This window comes from Lactuca sativa, chromosome 3 (genome assembly GCF_002870075.4).
Source record: "Lactuca sativa cultivar Salinas chromosome 3, Lsat_Salinas_v11, whole genome shotgun sequence".
NCBI classification, from domain to species: Eukaryota; Viridiplantae; Streptophyta; class Magnoliopsida; order Asterales; family Asteraceae; genus Lactuca; species Lactuca sativa.
The window spans coordinates 3,563,625-3,571,603 of record NC_056625.2 but is presented as its reverse complement, the minus strand read 5'-3'; positions in this window follow the sequence as shown (position 1 = coordinate 3,571,603).

Sequence of the window (7,979 nt, the reverse complement as noted above, 5' to 3'; positions counted from 1 at the left end):
ATATGCAAGATGACTTCTTTGGATTGCCATGGGTTCTCAATTGGGGACTGAGAATTTCTTCATTCAGGAACACTAGGCTCTCATCTTCACATGTTGACAGCAACAGGGCAGGCTCATCGTCGTGATGTTCTTGGACCAGGTTGTTCTCGTGGGTTCGTTCTTTTCGTGGGTTCTTACATTCAGATGCGTAATGCCCATACTCTTGGCAATTATAGCACTGAATGTTACTTTTTTCATGGCTACTCGATGCACCATAATTGCCTTCCTTGTGGTGATGCGTTCCGCCTCTGCCGCCGCGATCACCACGACCTCCTCCGTTTCTCCCGCTACCTCTGCCACGACCACCACATGTGCCACCCGATCCACCACGACTCGATCTTTGCTTTGAGTCACCTTCTGACTTCCTTTTGTTTCGATCGGACCACTCTTTGTGAGTTAATAGGAGCTTCCGATCATCACTCTCACCTAAGCTTTTCATGCGTTCTTCATATGCTTTGAGTCTTCCGATCACCTCTTCAACGGACATTGACTCCAAATCTCCAAATTGCTCGAGTGTTGAGGCAATCTGAAGGAATTTGGACGACACCGCCCTAAGTAACTTCTTCACCACCTGAGATTCTTCTACCTTGTCTCCCAAGGTTCGTAACATGCTGACTGAGTTAATTACTTTTCCGGTGAAGTCATCAATATTCTCCGTTTCTTTCATGCTCATGGCTTCTAGTCCAGCCTTGAGTGTTTTGATCCTAGCAACCTTGACTCTATCGGCTCCTACAAACATAACTTTGAGAGCTTCCCAAGCTTCTTTGGCAGTCTTCTTCTCCGCCAATGTCATGAGCAGATCCTCCGGTATTCCCTGATAAATGGCAGCCAATGCCATGTTATCCTTCTTTGCTTCAACAAGAGTGTTGGCTGTTCTGGATTCTACTGCATCCCAAACACCTTGAGCCAACATAAAGACCCTCATCTTAATTGCCCATGCACTGTAATTGCTTCTAGTCAACATCGGATAGTGTAAAGTGATTTGCCCATCTTTGTCACCATTTCCATTGTTGTTCCCCGCCATTTCTTCTTTTCGGGGTTGATACTTGGGCATGTACCAGGTATGCTCTGATACCAAATGTTGGCTTTTCACAAGCCTTTTACCAAGGGTATAGCAATGAAACAGTAAAACAAAAGAATTAAAGCTTATAGCTTTTGGAGCCTTTATTCACTGAATTGAAAGGAAAAAGTGATAAAACACAATGTTCACACTAGCTACCTATTTAAACAAAGGAAAGTGCTAAAATTTCTGCAACTACCCCTACTGGCTTAAGACCAGGACTTCAATAGCCAACATGGCTTGAATTATTCAACACATAATAAAAACATGACATAAAACAATTACATCTATTTCTCAATTATTCCATCAGGATAAACAAACAAATAATTTTTGTGTCCTGTGAATATAGTGTTACAAACAAGTCGGTTCGCTTTTCATTCCATGTTATCATGTTAAGATGAGTTCGACATGTCGTATCCACTAGTAAATAGCAATGATCCCACTTTGAAAAGAAGGCAATGGTCGGTCGAAAAAACCCATTAGCTATTTACCATATTCTTTTTGATGATTAGCATTTTCGAACATAAGATCAGTAACCATGTGCGCTTGGGGTTCTCGATCAAGTCCTACTTTTTCTTCAATACTTGTTCCCATTGATTTGATGTTTATAAGTATATATTCAAACTTTTCGCAGCTGTATATCATTGACCTTAACTCATGTATCTATGATTGCTTCTAAACACTATGTTTGAATTACGTACGTGCAACACGAGTGGTGATTGGTATATTGATCTCTGGGTCAGATTTTGTCAGAAAATTACACGTTGTACATTTTCTAAAGATAACGTTATGCGGCTATGTACACTTGTAGTTCTAAGTGTATTCCATAATTAACTTTGACTGCATTTAGACATGTTCATTTCCAAGATTATTGCATAACAATGAACATTAAAATACACATTATAGTTGCGATAATGGGAGACAGAGACTTTTGTTATCTATAACCAAACTCTAAGTGGGTCATCGCTATTATTCTTCCACATCACTTGCCATCATAATGGGGACATACCGACTCCCTTCACGTTGTTTTGGTCAATTATAAAGTAATTTGCACTTGCTTTAATCCGTAAATAGTAAAAGCGTCTTAATCAATTAGTGTTGCTTTGTATTGATTGGCTGCTATCTTGAGTCGATACAGTATTGTTAAAAAGAATTCCTTATCTTATGCAGTTCGTGTTCATTATTGTGATTATGACGTTTAGTTTGGAGAGACGCTTTTATGAAATTGAGCTGTGAAATCTTTTTTTCTCACTTAAATTTGAATTGACATGTGGGGTGCTTACATGGTATACCCTTTGGGGGGCTAGGTAATCCTAGTTTTAAGTTTCACAAATGAAAAACCTTTATAAGTAGGGTGTCCCATGTTAATAGGACATATTGTCCCTCTTTATTTGTCCTTAAGTTGTATATTTTATTTAACTGTTAGAAATTAAGTGCTAGCACGTTGTTTTGCGGGAAACAACTTAACTGGATGGTCCCAAACCCAGCAAAAAAAAAAAAAAAACTAATGAAAACATGCCACAGGTTTTCACAAGCATTAAATCTTATGGCCTTTAGTAGATAACCCTGTTCGATAATTCTTGTATTTGAATTGTTAATGGTCCCAGTATATTAAGTTATTGAAAACATTTCAGCTGTATCTTTTGTAATGTAGTCTTGTTTCTTTCTGCACAAGATATGCTTAACCATACTCGACTTACCCTTTTTAAATATTACTTTTCTTTTATTGTTCTAGTATTAGGACATGAAACTGCAATTAATATCAGAGGCATTGTAGCTGTTTGAACACGGCAGTGTGATTATTCTGGCAAGAAAACCAAAAATGTTGTTTTGTATTGCTATACAAATTAAAACAAAAGGCTGTGATCTCTAACTGTAGATATATATCCATCTTGCTTTTTAAAATGTTTAGCCATAATCAAACCTCCCGAGCTCGTTATCAGAGTAAGGGACACATGTAAAGCTTCAAAAAATTTTCAGTTTTAGTGTTCGGCAAGAAGTACTACGTACATTATATAGATAGCGAACTTTGGGCATATCCTGAAATGTCCTTATTTTTCTACGTAGCAAGTTACTTCTAGTATTAATTTCCCATCATATATATTGCAAAGAAAATTAAAAGACTTTCCCTTTTTGGTGTGGGGTTTCTCTTGTGCAGTAAATAGGACCACATTGGAGTATATATTTGACCAAAATGCTGAGGATGTGAACGTAGATCTTTATTACCCTAAGTTGAGATATGATTGATATGTATAAATTGGCAGGAAGATCAACAGTTGAAAGATACGTACAGTATGTGTCTTTTGTATTCTTTTTAAAAATTTATCTGTAGGCATAAGAGAACAAAACGAAAAAGGTTCTCTTTTATCCTTGTGTTTTCATATTTGGTTCTGATAAAAATATATAAAGATTTTAACTTTACCATCAAGAAATGTTTATATTTGTTGACTTACCCTTGTGAAGAATTGCTATTGCAAAGCACATGATAAGAAACATAAAGCATGCAATGCTCATCATTTGTTTGACTAACTGTACGCTATAAAGTTTTTTTTGGCTAAGTCATGACATGTTCGATGGGTTCCAACTTTCTTGTTCAAAAGCACATGCAAGTATCGTAATAAGTATATGTTATCATGTGATGGTGATCTTACTTAATTACTACATAAGTCGTAACAAATGATATGTTGATCATGTAGCAACTAAAGTTAATTTTTCTCTTTATACGAGTAAGCACATATACGAAGACATTACATTCATGGGAAATAGACTTATAAGATAATTAACTTTTCTGTTTGTTCACGTCTCGGTAATTTTTTTTTTTTGTATATATTTGGGTAACAAATTTTTTGGAAATATTCATATATGACCATTATGACCGGCGTTAGCAAGTTACATCCGGTCACAATGTTCATATGTGAACACTTCCAAAAAAATTCGTTACTTAGATCTGTACAAAAAAAATTAGTTATCCAGATGTGAACATATCGAAAAATTAATTACTCTGATATGTCAATTTCTTTTTTTTTTATTTTACCTTTTAATTTTGATTTGATATAAAATTTAACCTAAATAGTAATATTTTTAAAACCACACTATTTTGGTAAATATCTTTTTAAATACACTACTTTGTCAAAAAAAAAAAAAAAACTTTAAATTTGACATGGAAAAAATAATACATCGTCGTTTTATAAAATTTTATTGTTTAAGATATTAAATATAAAAATTTAAATTTACTAGAGACTAAAAATACCAGAAATGAAGACCAATAATATAAAAAAACATTAATGAGTTAAAGCTTAGAATGTTGTTAATAGAGTTTCACTTTTGATTTGCATTTCGAGTTATGGTTTTCATTGTTCTGGTTTTCCAATTTTTTCTTTTTGGTATCAATTTTCTTTTCATGCAAGGATTGTGATGCATTGGGTTGTGGTGGTGGAAAATTCGATGAAGAGACAGTGAGTTGTAGTGTTGGTTCGCCGGAGTTGAATGATCGAAAAAAAAAGAGATGGTAAAGACGTTGATGTCACTAAAGATAGAAAGAAAATAGAAGTTTAGGTGGATGAGAGATGGGACGGTCACTGGTGAGACTTAGATTAAATTTCTCAAGTGTGGTTTCAGGTTTAAATATATAAAAAATAAATACATACATAAGAAAATTAATTAAAAATAAATTAATGAGGGTACAATAGTCTTTTTGGGTAAGACGGAGACCAAACGTGCAAAAAAAATCTGTAGCGGTCATCCGAGTTAAAAAAAAATAAGTTAGAAACCAAACGCGCAAATTATCCCAAACCATAAGGTCATTTGTGTAATTTACTATTACCTTTTTAGTTTGTTTGGATAATTGTTTCTTTTACACATCTAGGTACTTATGATTGGATGTAACTTACTACAGCCGATCATAATGGTCATATGTAAACACTTCTAAAAAGTTTGCTATCTAAATATATACAAAAAAATTAGTTAATAACATGCGAATAAACCGAAAAATTAATTACTTTAATAGGTCTATTTCTTACCTCCATATATATAGCAGGTGGAATACGTACGTATTGTTATTGAATATTGGTCATTAAGTATTTGACTCCATTTGTAATAAAAATTAGAATATCTTATATTTTGTAGAAAATTAGGTGGAAAGCATTGAAGTCAAGGCGGAAGAGGGGCCGATGGAGGGTGGTTTGATGAGTTTATATTTTGTTTTTGCACATTTTACTTCTAACTTCTAAGTTTTCTCAATGGTAGATATTTCCTGTTTAGCATTTATTGCCAGTTGTTTTATTCAACTTTTAATATTTTTTATTCTACCCTTTTACTTGAATATATTGATCATATGATCGAGTTGAGTCTTGTGGCTAAATTTGTTTATTAATTTCAGATTTGATGGAATTAGGTGGATCATGGTGGTTTTCGCTGGCACTGGCTGAGGTGGTTGGAGGAGACGGTGGTGGTTGTAATACTTAATTGTATATAATAAGAGTGGTTTAAGGTGCTCCGAGATTGTATTCTATATTTCCTTCTTCCCAAGATTAGAAATTATTCCAAATGGCTGAAATAAATAATATTCTTTTCATTAATTTATTCTTTCTTCCGTTTTTCTTTGTCCATGATTAATATTCTTATAATGATATTACTTGGGAGATGGTAGTAATCATTGGTAAAAATTAGAAACTACAGTTTTTTACTGTACAAAAGAATTATGTAAAAGTAGTTGTTAAGTTATATAATTATATAAAATTAATTTTTTATTTTTATTTTCTGTTAATATAAAATCTAAAAGATTTCAAAAGCTCAATGCCGACCAGACTCATAAAAACTCTCAAAATCTATTCAAATAAGTTTTAGAATAGAATTTTTTTATTTAAAATAAATACTACAAACGTCTAGTGAATTAATTTTTTTTTTGTTATAATTAAAAACCTTTCAAAAAAACCCGATGCCCTACACACCCATAAGTCTTTACCTACGTATGTAGTATGTACCTCTCACAATTTTATATAAGAAATTAGTCATATCGATTTGGAAACAATATAACAACAAAATTATGTCAATCATTAACCAAGATTTAAGAAACAATGGACAAAGCCCATATCCTCAAACGCCTAAAACACAAGAAAAAACACACTCCCACTCTTAGATCACATGACCATGTCTAGTATCACTCTTCCCGCACCCCACCACCAATCACCTCAAACTAATGCTTACTTTTAACTTTAATACATTACATCATTTTCAACATCAACAAAAAACGTTTTTAGACATATTCATTTTCAAACTTTAATCACTAAAATGATGAAAATATATAGTAATTCAACTTTAATACATTACATCATTTCTAAAATTAATAAATCGTTTTGGATATATTCATTTTTCACTAACCAATAAGGGTATCAAAAATGTTAAGTAAGATGTTCTTAAGCCAATAAGTTATAAACTCAAAGTCATTTTAACATATGTATGGTTCCGTAAACTAAAATGAACTTCTTTATGTTTTAATATGTTTGTACCAAACAAGAATCAATTGGAATCAATTATCATCATCCATTCTCGCTTCTTCTTCTATCAGACACTTTTCTCGCAAATGTTGTTGGTGGATCAAGATTACTTGGAATTGTTTTTTCTATAACTATCTTGAGAATGGGTTGAAAACATGATTCGACATGTTTCTACAAAGAAAATAACTTTGGAGCAAACTGGATCTTGAAATGACAAATGTACAAGACTTACCATCAATGTAAAAGGCCCATTAGGTTTTATACAAAAGCCAAAACTCGTTCAACCAAGGTTAGCCAGGTCACTGACCTATCAGAATCCGTCAACCAAGTTTGCTAGTTGGCTCGACCCATTCTCAAATTGTTGTCCTATATTGTAACATCCATATTTTCAGGTATATGTTTTGAGACTTGTAACTTTTGATTTTTGGGGATTTCTCGACTCCACGGCGTCGTGGAGTGTTTACCACGACATGATATTCATTAAACCACTACATCGTGATAAACCTTCCACTATGGTGCAGTGACAACTAGGGTGCAAACCATAAAGCTTAGGCCTTGAGCCTTATCTAAAGGCTCTAACTTCTTGGGTTGCCATATTTGGCTTCCCCAAACCTCAAAAGGCATCATCCTCTCAAACCCTAGCCTCCATACTTGAATTTTGAGTTTATCATATTGGTTTTGTGAAGCTTGAGGAAGAAGGAACTACTTTGTGATGCTAGGAAGCAAGAAACTAGCTTAGATCCATCATCTACTCTAGATATCCGAGTCATTAGAGGTATAAAGTTCATACCTTGACCATTATATAGCTTGATCTATGTTTTGTTCATTTTTGGGTTGTTTTTGTTGGGTTTTGAGCATTCTAACACTCCTATGGTGTACATGCAACCCTAGAAACCTTGGATCTATGTTTGACTAAGATACATGCAAAATGATTTTCCAGGGTTCATAATCCTATCTAGCATACATAAGGATCTTTTATTCTAATAGTTAGTAAGAATTACATAGCTCTTTGTAGCTTGGATTCCTTTGAAACCTTGTGAGCCTAGCACCTCAAGTGTGATGCCTCAAATGCTTCACACAACATCAAGTACACTTCGATTAACTCTTAAGAGAATGAGAACACTTAGTATTTCGGCTAGCCCTCTTTTGTTCACTCTAGTGGCCGAAAATGGTGAAGAATAGCTTCTTTATATAGTATGTTACAATTAGGGTTACACCATGTAAACCCTAATTGTCATGACCTTTCATTTTCATGTCCCATGGGTTATGTAACCCCCATCGAGAATCCATGGAGCATCTTATGGGTTTAACCCAACTTGATAATCCATGGAGCCTTGGCCCATTATATAAGTTATGGATGATTGACACAATCAACCCATATATTT